General features: G+C 49.1%; 1 protein-coding gene across 1 annotated transcript in view; it reads left to right on the top strand.

Annotated features, from left to right (window-relative positions):
• Nucleotides 1-17,693, top strand: part of NEK10 (NIMA related kinase 10) — a 2,768,076-nt gene that overhangs the window by 2,374,193 nt on the left and 376,190 nt on the right. The gene's annotated exons all lie outside the window — the stretch shown is intronic.

Below are 17,693 nucleotides of genomic sequence, written 5' to 3'. Positions count from 1 at the left end.
GGAGTGTCTGTTCAGGAATTGCAACACAAGACGTCTCTTGATTCCGGAGCCCAGCCCATTCACGTTTCATGTGATCAGTTTGAGAGATTTGGGTTGCTCAGGAGGTAGTGAATGGGTCAATGTGGGTGCCATATGTAAATTATAGAGTCGGATTCACAGGTTTTATGGAGTAGTCTTATGGGGGCATTACGTGGGGGTTGGTCGCGGAGGGGGTGTGCTGCCATCTGGGGGTGGCATCTGACGGCATGTGCTGATTTGTATGATTCATTAACCTCCCGAATGCATAATAACTTTAAATTAACACAAAAACAAAATAAACTATCCCTTTCTCCCACCCTATACTCCACCCCAACATGAAGTATCTGTCGCCCGAACATAGTTGCGACCTAACTTACAAATACAGGTCCACAACAAGTGGTGATAATTATCATGGGAGGTCTGTGCTTACCGGGGTCGCCAGCTATACTGTAAGCACATATCTCCTCGTTGTCAGGTCAGTTGAATGGCGTCCTTTTGGTTCTTGATTCTTGCGAGTGTCGTTTGTTTAAGCCAGTTCTAGTTACTTATCAATCGTTGCCTTCATTCGGTGGTGCATCTACTACTCGTTGTGGGCGCTCCGGCGGCACCCTCTGCGGTCTCGGTCTATTTCTACCAGTGTCTTGTCTCCGATACGATCTCCAGTTGCCTTCCAGGTTTGTTTCGGCCCAGTTCCATGCATCCTTGGGATCTGAAAAGTGCACGGTTGCACCATTGTGGTAGATTTTCAACCGTGCAGGGAACATAAGCCCGTATTTGACATTGAGGACTTGCAGGCGTTTTTTAAGCGGGTCGAAAAACAGTCTCGCCTTCTGTACCTCCCTGATGAAATCCGGGAAAAAGGCAATTTTGGAACCGTTATACGTTAGTGTGCCCTTGGTTCTGGCCATTTGCAAAATGGCATCCCGATCCCTATAGTTCAGGAGTTTTGCGATCACCGTACGTGGAGGGCCTCCGGGGATCTGCCTGCCCGCCCGCTGGTATACGGTGAGCACGTTCGATAGAAAATCATTTTGATAGTATCTTGGGAGCGAAAAGGTCTGCAAGCCACTGCTCCAAAAACAGTTCCATGTTTTGGCCTTCAGCTTTCTCCGGTATTCCAATGATGCGGATGTTGTTGCGCCTTGCTCTGCCTTCTCCCTCTTCGACTCTCTCTTCTAGAGATTTAAGACGTGTGAGCACTCCCGTCATTTGGTGGCCCACCGTTCTAAGACCGTCCTCTGTTTCCGATATACGGCCCTCGGCCTCACCTGTTCGGGCCTCAGTTTTTGCAAGTCGTGGCGCAGTAGGACACCTCTGTGCTTATACCGTCCATTTTCTTTTCCATGGAGGTTCTCGAGCAAGCAATAGCGTTCATGACATCTTTAAGAGATAAACTATCTTTTTCCGTTCCAGTTGTGTCACTCGATTTGGCCTGCTCCTGTGCGGGGGCCTTGGCAGTGGTGGTGTATTGTTCCATTTGCTCTGTGTTGTCGTATTTTTCGTCCTGTCCTTCCCCATTTTGAGCGACTGGACGTCGGAGTACAGTAGCCTTCAGATTCCAGAAGTCTTTCTTCGCCCAATCAGTTAGGCCTGTGGGGGTGTTCTGTGTTCGGGAGCCACAAGGCGGTGGGAGCACCCCCAGACCGCAACAGCTTGCTCCTGGAGTCAGCGGGGGGGGTGGTCAGGTGGTTCGCTAGGAGTTCTCAATAAGCGTTATCAAGTGTGTTGCCTGCCGTTTACTGCCGGTCGGTTTGGCCCGTATGTAACAGTTTTCCTTATCTCATAGAGGGTGGAGACACAGGTCTGGGGGCCGCCGTCGCGTATTTGGGGGCCGTCCCCCACTCTCCTTTTGGCTGCTTTGTGTGCTTTACACCCAGTTCATATCCGAGGGAGCTGCAGCTGGTGGATTGCGCTCTCATAGCCCCATGTTGGCCGTTCCGTGGTCTAACACGGTTGGTTCCCAAACGTCCTAGAAGGGAGCTTATTTGCAGTGTTTTCTGTGCGGGCGGGTGTTTCCAGTTCAAACAACCTAAGTCTGAGTCAGGTAGTGATCCTGCTTTTTCTTTTCACGGGTAGAGTTCTCAACGTGATATATGTTTCCTTGCCTGGTCAGCTAATGTGATTTTAGCGGGGCCCCCTCCTAGTCACAGGCCGTTTCTTTCTGCTTGCAGGTTGTGACACTGGATGTGTTTTCTGGGCACGCTACACCACCACTACAGTGGAGGGGGATGTCCCGCTAACAGCGTGTGATCTGGGTCTGCCGCGGAGCAATTGTGTGTCTGGTGCGAGCGGTTCCAGCCGCTCGTGGAACACAGCCCACAGTCTATTTTGTTCCGGCCTCAGATTGATGTTAATGCCGGTTTGCCTGGTGCGAGCCGACGTGCCCTGGGGAGCCGCCCCTCACCTTGGGCACCGCACACGTTGCCGCGCTCGCGAGGGGCTCCTCACCTCTCTGCCGCTCCTGGTCTTGCCGAGCCACCACAGGGGTACGCCAGTGTCTGTCACTCCGGCGGTCAGCCGTGTTCGAACACCCAGGGCCTCTTCCCAGCAGCGGTCATGGGATCGCCTGCTCCGATGTCCGCTGTCAGGGCACACGCACCAGAAGCCGGAGTCAGCGCAGGCACCCTCCGCCTCACGGCACAGTGCAGCGATGGACGCCTCCCCCGCGGGTGTCCTGGGCAGTGGAGCCAACGCCACGCTGCGTATTCTCCAGTCAGCGCGCGGCTTCGGCGGCCATCTTATTCATGGTGCGCAGTGGGTTGCCTGTACTTTCTATGCTCGCAACTCCGGAGCCCCTCACCGATTCTGGTTCAAAATGCAGCATAATGTTCTACAAAGGTTCCGCCATCGGATGGTGTCTTTTAGGGGAGATTGTGAACAAATGGTGTCAGGATAATTGCAGGATTTTGCTGCCGGCCCGGGAGCGATGGGGAATCACGTCCTCATCCCGCGGTCGCTGGCCAAGCCCCCCAGTACAAAGCATGCTTGGCTTCGCTAATTTCTACCGAAGATTTATCCCTGAATTCTCACATATTGTACATCCCATCACAGCACTCTTGCAAAAGAACAAGCACTTCTTGTGGACCGAAGAAGCTGGAATAGCCTTCCAATGTCTAAAATTGAAATTCAAGTCTGAACCTGTCGTAAAGCACCCACGCCCCGAGCATCCATACGTAGTTGAAACGGATGCATCCAGTTTAGCCATGGGAGCTGTCCTGTCTCAGAAGGATCCTGAAACTGACCGACTTCATCCAGTAGCATTCTGGTCCAGAGAATTCTCGGCACCCGAATTAAACTATGCAGTTACTGATAGAGGTATTGGCCATCAAATCTGCCTTCAAGGCTTGGCGGCATTATCTTCTCGGCGCCAGGCATACCATCACTGTAATCACCGATCACAGGAATTTGCAATATTTGAAGACAGCCAAGGCGCAATCATCACGCCAACTTAGGTCGGCATTATTCTTTGCAGAATTCGATTTCGTGATCACTTATCGACCAGGTTGTAAATATGGCAAGGCAGATGCCTTATCCCGAATAGGAATGGGAGAAGCATACTCGAACCCAGAACCGGTACTTATAATTTCAGAAGAAAGAATTCTTGGCATAACTACTCTACAGACTCTAGAAGATATTCATCTAAAAATCAAGCAACTTTTCGATCCAGCAGCCCTACAGGACTGGGTAAAGAAAGGCCAAGATTATTCAGTCACCAATGACCTACCTTACTATCAAGGCCGTCTATTCATACCACACAAGGAACTACAAGAATTGGTTATCTCCAATTATCATGATGCGCTGATTGAAGGACATCCAGGAGTCGCAAAAACTGGGATCTGTGCCCAAAACAAAAGCCCGAAGAAAAGACCAGCCGGTCTTTTACAACCTTTGGATATTCCACCTACACCATGGCACGCTTTGTCCATAGACTTCATTACTGATCTGCCTCCATGTAGTGGATTTAACACCATTCTAGTTGTAGAGGATCTTTTTTCCAAGATGGCCCACTTTATTCCTTTGAAGGGATTGCCTTCTGCTTCGATTTTGGCCAACGAAAATATTGTTCGACTACATGGATTCCCTTACGTATTGGTCTCAGACCGAGGTAGTCAATTCATTTCGCAATTTTGGAGGAAATGCTGTCTATTGGTGCAAATCGACGTGAGGTTATCTACCAGTCACCATCCCCAGACCGATGGTCAGACGGAGAGACCCAACCAGACTCTTGAGCAATACCTACGTTGAATGCTACACCAAACCGAAGGCAATTGGAACGATATTTTGTGGATTTCCGAATACGCATACAACAACTCTGTACATTCAGGAACTGGACACAGCCCCTTTTATACCATATATGGGCATCATCCTCGAACTTCAGAACTCGATTTGCCCGAACACCTAGAAATGCCTGCGGTGAATCATCTGCACTCTACTATTACACAAGCCTTCAAGGAGGCAACAGAACATTTAAGACAAGCAAAAGAAAAATACAAAAAAAATGCTGACCAACATAGGAGTGATGCTCCACAATACCAGATTGGGGATCAAGTTTGGCTGGCTACAAAACACATACCCCTAAAATGAACTCGGACCTTTAACCCTAGATATTTGGGACCTTGCACTATTAAGGCCATTATCAACCCGGTGGCCGTCAAATTGGAATTACCTTCTAACATGTGAATCCATCCCGTTTTTCACATTTCACTTCTGAAACCAGTTCAACCCGGGACAAGATTAACCAAACCACCAGACCCCATCATAATAGATGGGGAACCCGAATTTGAAGTTAAAAATATCCTGGACTCTAAGATAGTGAACTCAAGACTTTTTTATTTAATTGACTGGAAAGGTTATGGACCACAATAAAGGTCATGGGAGCCTAGTGACCACGTTCATGCACCTCGATTGGTGAAAAAATTCCATCGGAACTTCCCAGACAAACCAGGGCCAAGAGGAAGAACAACCTTAGGAGGGGCCTTGGGGGGGAGTGCTGTCATGATGCCTACCCCCGGGCATCCATACCAGGCCCATCAGTCCCAGGAGCAGGCATACAGATGCTTAGAAAAAGCCCAGCAGCCCCGGTAGGGGCTATCTGGGTACAGTCCTGGCGCCATAGGCACCTCATAGAAGGGGTCAGTCCTGGCGCCATAGGTGCCAGGCTCATATGCTTACACTTACCTCATGCAGACCATGCTGCTAAGAATCCAAGCCAACGTGAAGCCTGAAGGGGACTAGTTTACTTCAGGGACTATTTTCTTACTCGGGTGTGGTCTTGGAGGAACTTCTTACCTGGGACTACTTTTAAGGCTATTTAAACCACGCCCGAAGAGCAGCACACGCTTCGCGTTATTCTGCATCCAGCAGCGTAATACTCACCGTGCATGCAAGTCAGCATCCAGCCTTCTGCCACGCCCGCCTCAAATCTGGAGCTCCTAGTGAAAAGGGGAAGAAGGAGGAAAGGTTAGAACAAGAACATTACTTCTATTCCTCACCTGATTCCAGATCCATCGTGCCTTCAAACAAGGAAAGAGACGTTAATTTGATACACGTCGCATCGCCCGCTGTAGCGATGCGCTGTTCTCACCAGCCTTCGCAGCACCTCCACGATCCGCCGCAGTCTCCATCACGTCTTTGCCGAACTCTGGCACCTAAGGAGGACAAAAGAACTGCAAGGTGAGCCGAGAGAATAAACAATCTCTGTTACCACCATAGACTTACCTGATTTTACTGCCGGAGGCATTTTTCATCTCCACGGTCCAGCGCAGTCTCTATCTCATCTTCGCCGAACTCCGGCACCTAAGGGGAACAAAAGAACAGCAAGGTGAACCGAGAGAATAAACAAAGACAATGGGGGTCATTCCGAGTTGGGCGTTAAGGGAAAACGATGCCGGTAAAGGATTACCGGCATCGTTTACCTTTACGGGCCATTCTGACCCTCTAGAACGTTATTTACGGCGCTGTAAAGTACGAGGCCATAAATAACGGTCTCGTGGCACGCACACGACACCCCATGCCAAAATTAGCGGCATGGCGTAAACCGGAGCTGATCCCAAGTCATGCGGACATGCAAAAAACGGCCTCTACAAGGCCGCAAAGTACCTTACCGGCATGGAGTAAATACCTGCATCGCCGAGAAGGTGTTAAGAGCCCTGAGCAGTGTTTCCAAGAGGCACAGGTGCACTCAACCATCACAGGTGGAGGCAATGGAGTCTGGCACAGCACAAAAGGAGCACACCCACTCACCACACCAAGATGATACCAATTGTAGCAGGATTACTGGACCTGGAGGCCCTGCTTGCAAGGCAGCAACGACAACAACAGCAACAACAACCACAGCCCCCACCACAGAGGACACACAGGAGGAGGAGGAGGGTGAGACAGGCCCAGCATGCCCTACCGGTGCAGCCACCATTACCACGCCGGCAGCCCCCAATCCCTCGCATCAGAGCCTCCACCTTCAATCTCACACCAGAGCAGATCCACACCCTGTACCGCCTTGACCGGGACACCATAGTGGACCTGACACATGACGACATAGTGAGCCTCATAGAAATCCACACTGCAATCCCCCCTCTACTCAGGGTAGTGTCTGTTCTCCACTTCCTTGCCACAGGCACGTAGCAGCATACAGTGGGGCACATGCATGGCATACCACAGGCCATATTTCCACATATACTCAACCAAGTGCTGGATGCCCTCATCAAACACACAAGGGACTACATATCCCTACCCCGGACACCCCAGGAGATATTGGATACATAAGTTGCCTACCATGCACTGGCAGGCATGCCAAATTGCATAGGTGCCCTCGACTGCACCCACGTGGAATTGGTCTTTCCACATGCAATGGAGGTGGCGTATCGCAACCGCAAGCAATACCACTCCATTGACGTCCAGATGGTATGAAATGCCAGTAAAGCCATCACACATTGCTGTGCCCGATACCCCCGATCAACACATGACCCCCTGGTCCTGCGGAACTCCACGCTACCACGCTATATGGAGCAACATGCTGGACAACGTGCCTGGCTGCTTGGTGAGTCACCTGATTGGGCCATGGCAGCGCATTGGGGCCATGAGTAGGGTGGATGCATACCCCAACTTGGTGGGAAAGGGGGGGTGCATACTACACCTGTGTGGGAATGTCGACGCCGGTGCACGATGTGCACCCCACAGAACACAGTGCCCCAAGGCAATCGATATGGCACATGACTGCCTAACCTCACAGCGATGCTAGAATGTAGAAAATACAACACTACTCGTCCGACAGGTAACCTGGCCCAATACCACAACACAAGCACCACTCATCGGCGGACCTCACACACCGTAAGGGCATCCTGCACCATGCACTGCATATGCACTATCTCGCAGCCTCCTGCATCCCACCACACAAGACAGACGTCCCTGGGAGTGCATAGAAGTGAGCCCAACAGGGATACAGCAGCGTGCCACTGGTTCTGCACACCCATAGTAGTGGTGCAAGGCAACATGGTACTGATCAGTGCAGTAAGACAAGTAAGCTACTGACTACAGTCAACACCCCCTGTCACCAAATCTCACAGAACCAAACACATCTATGAATTCAGGCCAACACTGCTGCACGCATATACGGTGCACATGCAGCAAGATGTGAGTGCACACCATAAGCCATCTTGAAGAAGCTACCCCTCCATCATTCCATGGCACAGGACACATAGCCGGGCCAGTAATGGGGTTGATGCAACCAGGGACATGTGTGTATGGCCAGGAATCACCAGCTGCCATGCAAGACTGCTACGGTTCGCCACCATCAATGTACAAACACTTACCTTCATTCCCCTTCCATGCAGGTGATGGTGGCTACCCTTTGAAGCTGTGGCTCATGGCCCCTATCCGCAACCCACAGAACAGGCATGAGGAGGACTACAATCGAGCCCATACCCGTACACGGGTGGCCATAGAGCAGACATTTGGCCTGTTGAAGGCACCATTTTGTTGCCACATCCGTTCGGGTGGAGCACTCATCAACAGCCACGAGAAGGTCCCCGGATCACCATGGCATGTGTAAGGCTGCACAATATGTGCATCTGTCGGAACGTGCCACTACCCCCTGACCTGGGACTGCTACCACCAGATGATGATGAGGGGGTGGATGAAGAATTGGCAGGACAGCATCACAGTGCAGATGCACAGGAGGGATGTGCCGTGTGGCAATAATTGATTGGACAATATTTCTGACACTCAAGTCAGCTGAGGGTGTCAGGATGACAGGGCATCGGGCACTGGTTGTGGGGATACATGTACACCATGCACTGTCAGTCATTAAAAGACACATGCACATTGATCAATGTCCACTCTGATATTTTTTCAGCACAACCGGTGTATTGTATTAGTAGGTTCACACGTGTACAACAAAACCTCCACCCTCACCCCCCTCCCCCCAACTCCCATACACACCCTCACTCCCCTCCCCCAACTCCCATACACACCCTCACCCCCCTCCCCCCAACTCACACACCCTCACCCCCCTCCCCCACAACTCCGCAACAGTAGTCCCGTGTGGCACATTGAGGCCACATGTGGCAGCATAGTCTATTGATTCATGCTCCCGGTGCCCAGGGGGGGCATATTCCTACGCCGCTGAGAACGCAGCAAGCGGCGCGCTGGGCTTGCCGGGGTGGGGGAACTGGTTTTGGGGGTGTCCTCCTGCTGAGTCGCAGGAATGGGATGTGCTGCCACAAGGGCGTCTGCAATGCGTCCAAGTGCCTCATACACACGGTTGGTGCTTTCTGTAAATACCTGACGCATTTGCCTGAGCTCCTCGAGTAACTCCAACCTGCCCTGGCGGTTTTCCTCATTGAAGTCAGTGATAAGGACAGTGAGTTGTCCTGCACGTAGTGCTTCCTGGGATGGTGTATCATCCCGGGTGGGGATTGGGTCGACATGCCCTGACAGGGCCTCGAATGGGGTACTGGGCACGGGATCTGCGTCTCCCAGTGCATCGCCACGTGCACTTTGGACTGGTGTGTCACCCTCCCCAGAGTCCATGCACAACACCTGGGGGACATTGCATGGCTCGGGGGTGTATAGAGTGGGGTAGGAGTCCTCCTCTGACGCCCCACAGATGGACGAGGGGCTGTCCTGGATTTGCAGAGGGGCCGTGGCTGGCACCTCCCCAGAGATGCTGGACTCCTCTGACCTTGGTGTGGTGATTGTTGCAGGCGCTGGTGCAGTGAGGGATGGTGGTGGTGCAACCTCAATGGGCCTTGGAGGAGCTGTTGTGGTTTTGCCCTTCCTGGCTGGTACGCAGTGGTCCCTGCCATTGGCACTGGATGTGGTGGGACGGCTTCTCTCAGGCTCATCGCCCTCATGCTCACTGCCTGTGGGTGTAGAACAAAGGTACAACATGAGTGGTTGTGTGAGACGCTAATGTCATTAATGGCAGCATTCACATTTCAGTCATTTTGGATTGGTGGCATTTTAGCCGTTACTACATCACTGGTTTCTACGGATGTGTCGGATATGTACGCAGGTGTGGGAGTCACTAATCCTGGCCTGGTCATGTGCAGTCTGACTCGCACACTGCCAAGCCTGCTGCACAGTGTGCTTTTTGGGATGTGCTAGTTACTGCACTGTGGTTGGTGGGCATTATGTGGTAGCACTTGTCCCTTGGTGGCAGTTGTCTTGCCATCATCAGAATGGGTGGAAGGCAGTATGACAAGGTGCATTGGACGGGGCTTGGAAGTGTATTCAACATGTATTTGCCATTGGCGGTGTTGACTTTGGACACTCACCTCCATCAGCAGACGACGGAGCCCCACACTCCATTTCACTGACGCCCTCGATTGATTCTGTGCCAATCAATGCAGCGCAGGTCTCCTCCCATGGTGCTAGTTTCATTGGTGAACTTGGTCCACCTCCAGTCAGCAGTGCCTGGCTGCGGTTGGCTGTGAGGATGCTCCGCACCCTCAACCGCAAGTCGTCCCACCGCTTGCGGCAGTCCCTGAGGGTGCGGGGGGTGGTGCCTACTGAGCTCACCCTTTCAGCAAGTTCTGCCAATATGTTTTTCTTCCGGACCACTGCCTCTCTGCGCATGTCGCTGCTGAACACTACGTCTGCGTGCTCCTCCAGGTGGCCCACCATGGCCTGCAGCTCGTCAGGGCTGAAGCGCTGCTTGCGGAGGCGATCCACTGACTTTTTCGGGGCTTTGGGCATAGTTGGCGGTTGTGTAGCCTTTTCCGAGGTTCAGGTTCATCCCAAGGGTGCTGCCTGGAGAGGATGGCAATGGATTGTGTTTTTAAAGATGGCCGCCGCGCTCCTTCCCGTTCCTGTGCGATGACGTAATTTCCGTATCCGTTAATTAGCGGTGACCGTAATTTACGGTATCCGTAAATTACGGTCACCGCTAATTATGGACGGCGAAGCTTCAATGGCGGTGTTGTAAAGAACGTCTCGCTTCATGCCGCTAAGGGGTTTAACGGGCCCTTTAGCGGTATGCCGCTAGGGGATTTACCGGCATGGCGGAAAGCTCGTGCCCGCGAGGTCGGAATAGCCTGTAAATAGCGGTGTGGTACCAGATCCGACTCGCTCTTTCCGCCATGCCGGTACTTACCGCCAACCTCGGTTGACGTCGTTATCTTTCCGACTCCGCCATGGGCCCTTCCCCATTCCCATTTTTGGCCCATAGGCCCATTGGCCCATAGGGCTAAATGGGAATGGGGAAGGCGCTAATTACGGCACCGTAAATTACGGTGCCGTAATTAGCTCCTAGGTCCCTTTGTGGGTTGGTTTTTTAACGCCTGCAAAAAGCAGGCGTTAAGTACCAACCCGGAAAGGGAACTCGGACTAGGGCGGTAAGGGTTTAACAGCACCGGTCTCGTTACCGGTGACTGTTAACCCTTACCGCTATACTCGGAATGACCCCCAATCTCTTTTACCACCATAGACTTATCTGATTTTACCCCCGGAGGCATTATTCATCAAGGCGTCATAATTTCTCACGCCGCACCTGTAAAAGGAGGGAAAGCAACAGATTAAAACAGGTATCATTTACCGGATAGTGTTGGGTAATACAGACTCTTACCTGAACGCTACTAGCTGCCACGAGGCAATCTTCTCTTGGGTCAAGCTGCAAGACAAAAGGAATCGGATAAGAGTGAATATCAGACATTTTGAACTTTTACGACCTATTTACTTACGGTTCCTCGCCAGGGACCTCAGAGTCAATATTGGTCTGGAACTCTCCCAATTCCTTCGGACCTGTGAAGTAACTGGTTATCTACGCGCCCCTGCAGTCCACGCAGGATGGAGAGCTCATCTTTTATATACATAAGGTGAGACTATGGAAGGAGATATCGGAGGTGATTAGGGGGAAGAACCGTGGGGTGTAACCCCACTCAAATCCACGGGTGGCTAATTCCCCTTCTCCACTTTCTGGAGAATACTTCTACAGGTCAAGCAGACGAAATTAGGCGGGACAGTCCAGTCTGTCATCTCTGCACTACGTGTCATGTTGGTGGAGACCGCAGCTGTCCAGTTCCGATCAACGCCCCTCTGGGATCCAGGTGAGCGTAACACATACCTTCATAAGTGTTTACTCTGTAACCCTTAAACCAACCATCTAAGTTTTTCAAACATTCACATACCCAGGTAGCCCATCATGCTTTTTTTTGAGGGTCCTAAACCTCTTAACAGTGGGTAGCCCAGAGATGAATCAGGGAAGCAACTGATTCCCTGTAAAACCTTGAATCCCATGGTTGTATTCAAACATTGCCAACCAATCCAAAATATCAAGCTTAACCTCATACATACCCACAATTTCTTTCGGCATACAGGGTCTCTTAGGACTGGAAGACCGAGAAGACTCTGGGAGAGAAGCATTTTCAATAGACAGCCTTTTCATTTCTAAGGCATGGATCATCTCCATTTCTCTGAGCTTAAGTTCTTGATGTGTTTGTTCAGTTTGATCATTTAAACGTTTAAATTCCAATTCAAGCCTCATATTTTCTAGAGCAATGAATTCAGGACTGAGTGTAGGACCTGTAGGGGTCCCAGTGGACAAAGGTTGAGGTTGCTGAGCAGGTAAGGGATCAGTGAGGCCTACATTATGAGACATATCTACTTCCTCTAACTCATCAATAATACACACATTATCATCCTCATTATTTTCCACATTTGCTGAGGGGTCAGGTATTTCAGACCCACCCTCCAGACTTTGTTTCTCTAACAACCTTTCAATCAATTGAGACTTTTTGCCTTTAACAGGGAGATTCCTTTCTCTACGCAAATTTTTCAGATAATCCACAGTGTAACTAAGGAGGGTCTCCTGACTGTAGCTTTCCATTTTAGACATGATTAATATTGCTTTTTAGTAATGTTTAGCCTTGTGGTTAGTTGATCCAAGGTAATAGCAGCACTCTACTTGATCCCACCGCTGCCACCAGCGTTAGGCAGAATTATATGCAGTACCCTTTGGGAACACCACACACAATTAAGACTACAAGTGACAGTACAAATTCACCTTTGGTACAGCCTGTACTACACAGTAAAGTGGTAGCGATGGCTGAACAGCCAGACTTATCTCAAGAGTAAGTGAGCAGTATGAATAGTTACACAAAGGACAGCAATTACTATGATTCAAACAAACACTGATTCGAGGTTTCTGAGTAAAAGAATATACATTTATTTACAAATCAGTTGTAAAACATTTCACTAAAGTAAAGCAGTTGAAAAATCACACTCTTAATACACTACACCACACCCAATAGATTCTGGACAAGTTAGGCTCAAAATGAAGTCTGAGCAAAATGGCACTCCAGCAATTTAAAAAGGAGGGAAAAACAAAGTTAGGCAGAAATTGAGTAACACCAACATGTAAGTAAGCAGGGCAATCTAGAAAAAGGAACTACAGTGAGGAAATCAGATTCAAACAGGGCCTGGGCCAAAGTCAATGGGTCAGAGTCTTTTGCTCAAGATCACACAGTTCAGGGTAGTTTGCGGTTAAATCTTTGCCAAGAGTTCAGGACGAAGTTGGTCAGCAGAAAAGTTAGTTTAAAGAAGAGAGAAGGTCAAGCCCTCGGATTGGCAAAAGGTTTCACGCACTTTCACCGTGGCTGGACGAAACGAACAACCGGATTTGAACAGTACCTTAAATGGAGAAGGCGGCTGTAGCTGAGGCGGACGTTCTTGGCAGGTCGTAAAGGCTCACGGTTCCTGAAGCGACTGTCGGACTGACATGAGTCAGGAAGACTGAAGGGTCCTGCACTGCCCAGGGAAGAAACCAGCAGCAGAGCAAAGCAGCGGATAAAAGGTGTGCTCCTTAAAACGCAAGCAGGACCGTTCCTCCTGGCTATCCGGTTCACTGTAGCTCTGTACAGCAAATTTGACCAGAGAGGGAGCCTTGCTTGGAGTTTGAGTGAACTGGTTGGTCCCACCAGCTCAAGGGGAGAAGATTCTTTGCAGATCTTCCCTGTCGTTGGAGTATGAAGATTCGGGCCTGCAGCAGGGCTTGACCGGGCGGTTCAGTCGTTGTAGGTGTCCTCTTCTGTCAGCTCCTCTTCGGTTCTCTCGTTAGGTAGTAGGCAAGGGAAATTAGCCATTCTGGATAATTCTCACCAACACCAGTGTCAGGAGATGACTGAACAGGATTCAGCCTGCAAGAAGAGGAACCATTTTCCTGAAAAGGTTCCCGAACCGTGGTTCCTCTTACGGTCGGGCGTTGGCTTTTCCCGATCGTCAGGGTGGAGCGATGGGTCATTCCTGAACGGTATGCGTATTGGCCCCACAATACATACATAAGCCCAGAGTATGTCTGCGGGCGCGTTCCTCAGGAAACAGAGGTCCACGAGCTGCGGCCCCTAATTGCATTGGCTCTTCCGCCAACACCGTCCTACTGGGAGTAGAAGTCTCTGTAGAGGGCCGATAGGAACATCCCTTCTTTCTTTCTATTTGTCGTTCCTTCATTCGATAATCTATCTGAAGGACAAGAGCGATAGAGTCTGCCAGCGACTGGCGGCGAGGAACTCTTGAGACCTCATCCTTAAGATCTTCGGACAACCCTTTACGGAAGATAGTGGTTAAGGCCTCTTCTGCCCAATGTGTCTTCCCTGCCATCTGTTTAAACCTAGTAGCATATGTTAGAATGTCCTGATTTCCTTGTTTGAAGTCCAACAGACGTTCCTGGGCTGCTATGGTAAGTTCCTGACGCTCAAACATTATTCGAATGCTATTGCAGAATGCTGAGTGTGAATCTAAGACCTGATTATTAGAAGTAGCTAAAGGTGTTGCCCAAGTTAATGCGGGTCCCGTCATTTGGGAAATCATGTATCCCACTCGGTCTCGGTCCGTGTCGAAATATGCTCCCTTGAAGGCAAATTGTACAGCGCAGGAGTCTATAAACTCCTTCAACTTATGAGGATTTCCATCTAACTGTCCCCCCGGAATTGGACCAGGTGGGACCTCTGAACAATTTGGGGCTCGGCTGGACTGGTGTAATTGTTGTTGTCTTAATGCAGCAGTGTCCTGTTGTTGCTGTTGCCTTAATGATGCATTATCCTGTTGCTGTTGTTGTCTTAAGGTGGCATTTTCCTGCTATAAATGTTGCACCTCTGTGGTCAGGGATTGTATCGCTGATATCAGTTGTTTTATCTGTTGATCCATAATGAGCTACGGAGATCCCTATATGTCTTAATCCTTTTTCTTCTTTTTATGCTTAGCTATCTCTTATGCTAGGACTACAATTTACCAATTTAACAAGCTTTTAAAGCCCAAAGGATCTCCTACCTTGGGTTTCGGGGCTGGATCTGTAATGCTGCTAATAGGAATCTCCCTGCGATACTCTGAGTGATCCGGCACTAAATTGGCTAGATCACGGAGAGCATCTTGGAAACCCTCATGGAGGAAAAAACCCTGGGTCGAGCTGCTAGGGAGCGTGGTTTTGATTGTCCCTCAGGGTCGATGCAGAGTCGCGCTGTTGTATTCTTGGCTACGTCTCGTCAAAGAAGGGAAGGAGCTGATTCTACTGCTAAGCACGACTAGGCAGGCAAAGTAGAGTTCATTAGCAAGGAGATAGAAAAGGGAACTGGAAGTAACCCGCTGTTTCCAGAAGGTCTTACCACCAACCAGAAGAGGAAGACACTTGTTCCAGTCTGTTGTTGTAGAAAGCAGATCCACAGATCACTCCCTCTGGGATTACTAAGGTAAAGAAGGCAAGGAGCACAGGATGAGAGAAGAAAGAAAAACTAATATAGATTGCAATGTAACGCTGGATAAGGGCGGATAGCTAACGTGAATGAAAGGTCAAGATCTGCCTTAATGGAAGTGAAGTATTCTGGGAGATGTAGTCCCGGTTATGCCCGTCTGCACCGGAATCTACGATAACAACGATCCTTGTTGACAAGTGTGCAAACAACGGAAATTGTACAGCTATTGGGATGTTAGGAACGTAATCTTAGATGCAGACTCAAGACCTACCCGCGAGGAACCATATGAAACGCGGCCTGGGCAAGGAATAATACTGCTGGTGATGTGGTCGAGCAGTGACCGTAAAGGTTTGGAGTCCGTGTCTCTCAAGGGTTGTACAGTCTAGAAAGTCAGAAAGAGAGCGAGTGAATACGAGCAAGTAGGCAAAGGCTCTGGCTATTAGAATAGGAGAGAGTAAACCTACAGCATACTCACGGAGCGTATTGCGACCTCTAGGAGAGTACCTACGCGATGAGTATCCCGTCCGCTGGAGGTAAATACAGGACGCAGACACAACAGTAGGCGTGTTCTCATCTGGAAGTCGTGTAATCGCTAAGGTGGAAGAAACTAGCCTGTCAATGCGTGCAGGCCAGGAAGCCATGTTGGGAGGAGAAAGTACCCACGAACAGCCCACAACGTAAAGCAATGCAGATGTTTTCATCACACCATGACTAACAAGGCCTTGAAGGAAAGGAAGTCTAAACTCGCCCTAGATTGGTCAGTATCATAATCACTGTCCTCTGCTCCCTCAAAAGAGGAAATCCTCTGAAGAGAGTTTAAGGGATAAGCCACCTCAAAGGCCTAAGAAACACTCTAAACACACTAAGCGGTTGAGGTCAAGGAGCAATTTGCGTCATTCTTCCTCTTTGCATTCTCAAAGAAAATGTATGAAGAGATGCCATGGTTCTTCGTCATCTTACTTCTTGCCCAACAAGAGACTGGTACGTTTGCCAGTCAAGTCATCCTTAGTAGCAGATTGGGAAGAGTTCAGTCAAAAGGTAATGGACTTTTTTTCAAATGCGGCTCCCCCTGGTCTATCAAAAGAGCTTAAAAAGGCTAATGATTCCACTTCGCCTTGTAAAGCTGGCAGGGCATCGTTGAATGCTCCGACTTACACATCCAAAAGCCCGGGTTAGAAGTCCTCTGAGATGCCTACTCGAGTGGCATCGACTGTATCAACCGCAAAATAAGTATCGCCAATAAGCAATGAGCTAGCCTGAGGTGGGCATGAGCAGAATACATAACAGTTCAGTTCCACTCGAAATAGCCAACCTCTTCTTTATTTTATGAAGACTATGTGCTTCTCAAGCCATTCTTCTTAAGTGGTGCTTTGTGCAAAGGGATGTTTTAGTTAATGATCATTTCTTTGAGCCTTAGAAAAGTCTGGAGATATAGAATTGGAAGGTTATTTTCTACATGGCCACTAGGTCCTAAAGCTTTTGTTTTGCATTCAGTTGACTTCATAGTGTTTACTTCGTCCAACTGTTGATCGTTTCACATATTATTTGTGTAATTCCATCATCTTTCTGTGTGTCAAAGGCTACCTTGAGAAGTTAAAGGGGATAACACCGCCGGGTTTTGCCTTAGACTTTTTAAGATATCTCAGCTCCCACATCAATCAAATTCTTCTGGGCCAAACTTGCTGGTTGGTCATTATGGCTATAGAAGCCAAAGGGTATAGTAACAAGTAAGTCTGTATTTGCATACTGGGCTGGTATGCAGTAAATGTGGGCCAAACCCACTAAGTTCTCAAATCCTTAGGGTGGGGTGCTTGCTCTGGTATTATTAATTTCACAAATCTCTGTGTCAGCAGTCTTACATGATCCAATTCCTTCATTTTTGTCACCCCATCAATATATGTCACAATGTTTTATCTTGTCTGAAATTGTTCTGTATTTGATAGGTTGGACAATGTTGTCAGGTTGCAGTGATTCCATTTATTTAAAAAAAGGTGGCATATTTGTCCAAATAATGACCTGTGTTTCAATTTTACAAAGATTGTAATTTTCAAGATTTTAATATTTTCTTAGTAGTCAAAGATTTCCGAAAGTCTATATTTCAGCAGGTTGGATGCGTTCTACTTCTCTCTTACTCTCCCGCTCCACACACCCCCTTTTGTCAATGTTCTATTTGTCAAGGCCTGCCTCACTCCAGCTTCCAGTTTTTAAATTCATGATTGGCGTTGCTCTTTTGGGAACCTTTTTTCAAGGTTCCAGGTGTTAGTGACCATTTCTCACATTGTTCCCTCCTGATGTTTCACTATTGGGCACCTGTAATCCAGATGCCAGAGATAAGTGTGCATTTATTTTCTTTCCTTCTAGAGAAGTTCACTTTTGATGCTGTTGTAAGCATCGGTATCCGTATAAAATTGAGAATTTAAAAAACCGAATGGGTGATTAGTTTGAATTTCGGCTGAAGGAGCGGTTGGGGAATAATTATTTGAATGAGTCTCGCAT

The sequence above is a fragment of the Ambystoma mexicanum genome, chromosome 2q (assembly GCF_040938575.1).
Source record: "Ambystoma mexicanum isolate Mex_15411 chromosome 2q, UKY_AmexF1_1, whole genome shotgun sequence".
NCBI lineage: Eukaryota > Metazoa > Chordata > Amphibia > Caudata > Ambystomatidae > Ambystoma > Ambystoma mexicanum.
Note: the sequence above shows the minus strand (reverse complement) of the source record. Positions and strands in the feature narration are given on the sequence as shown.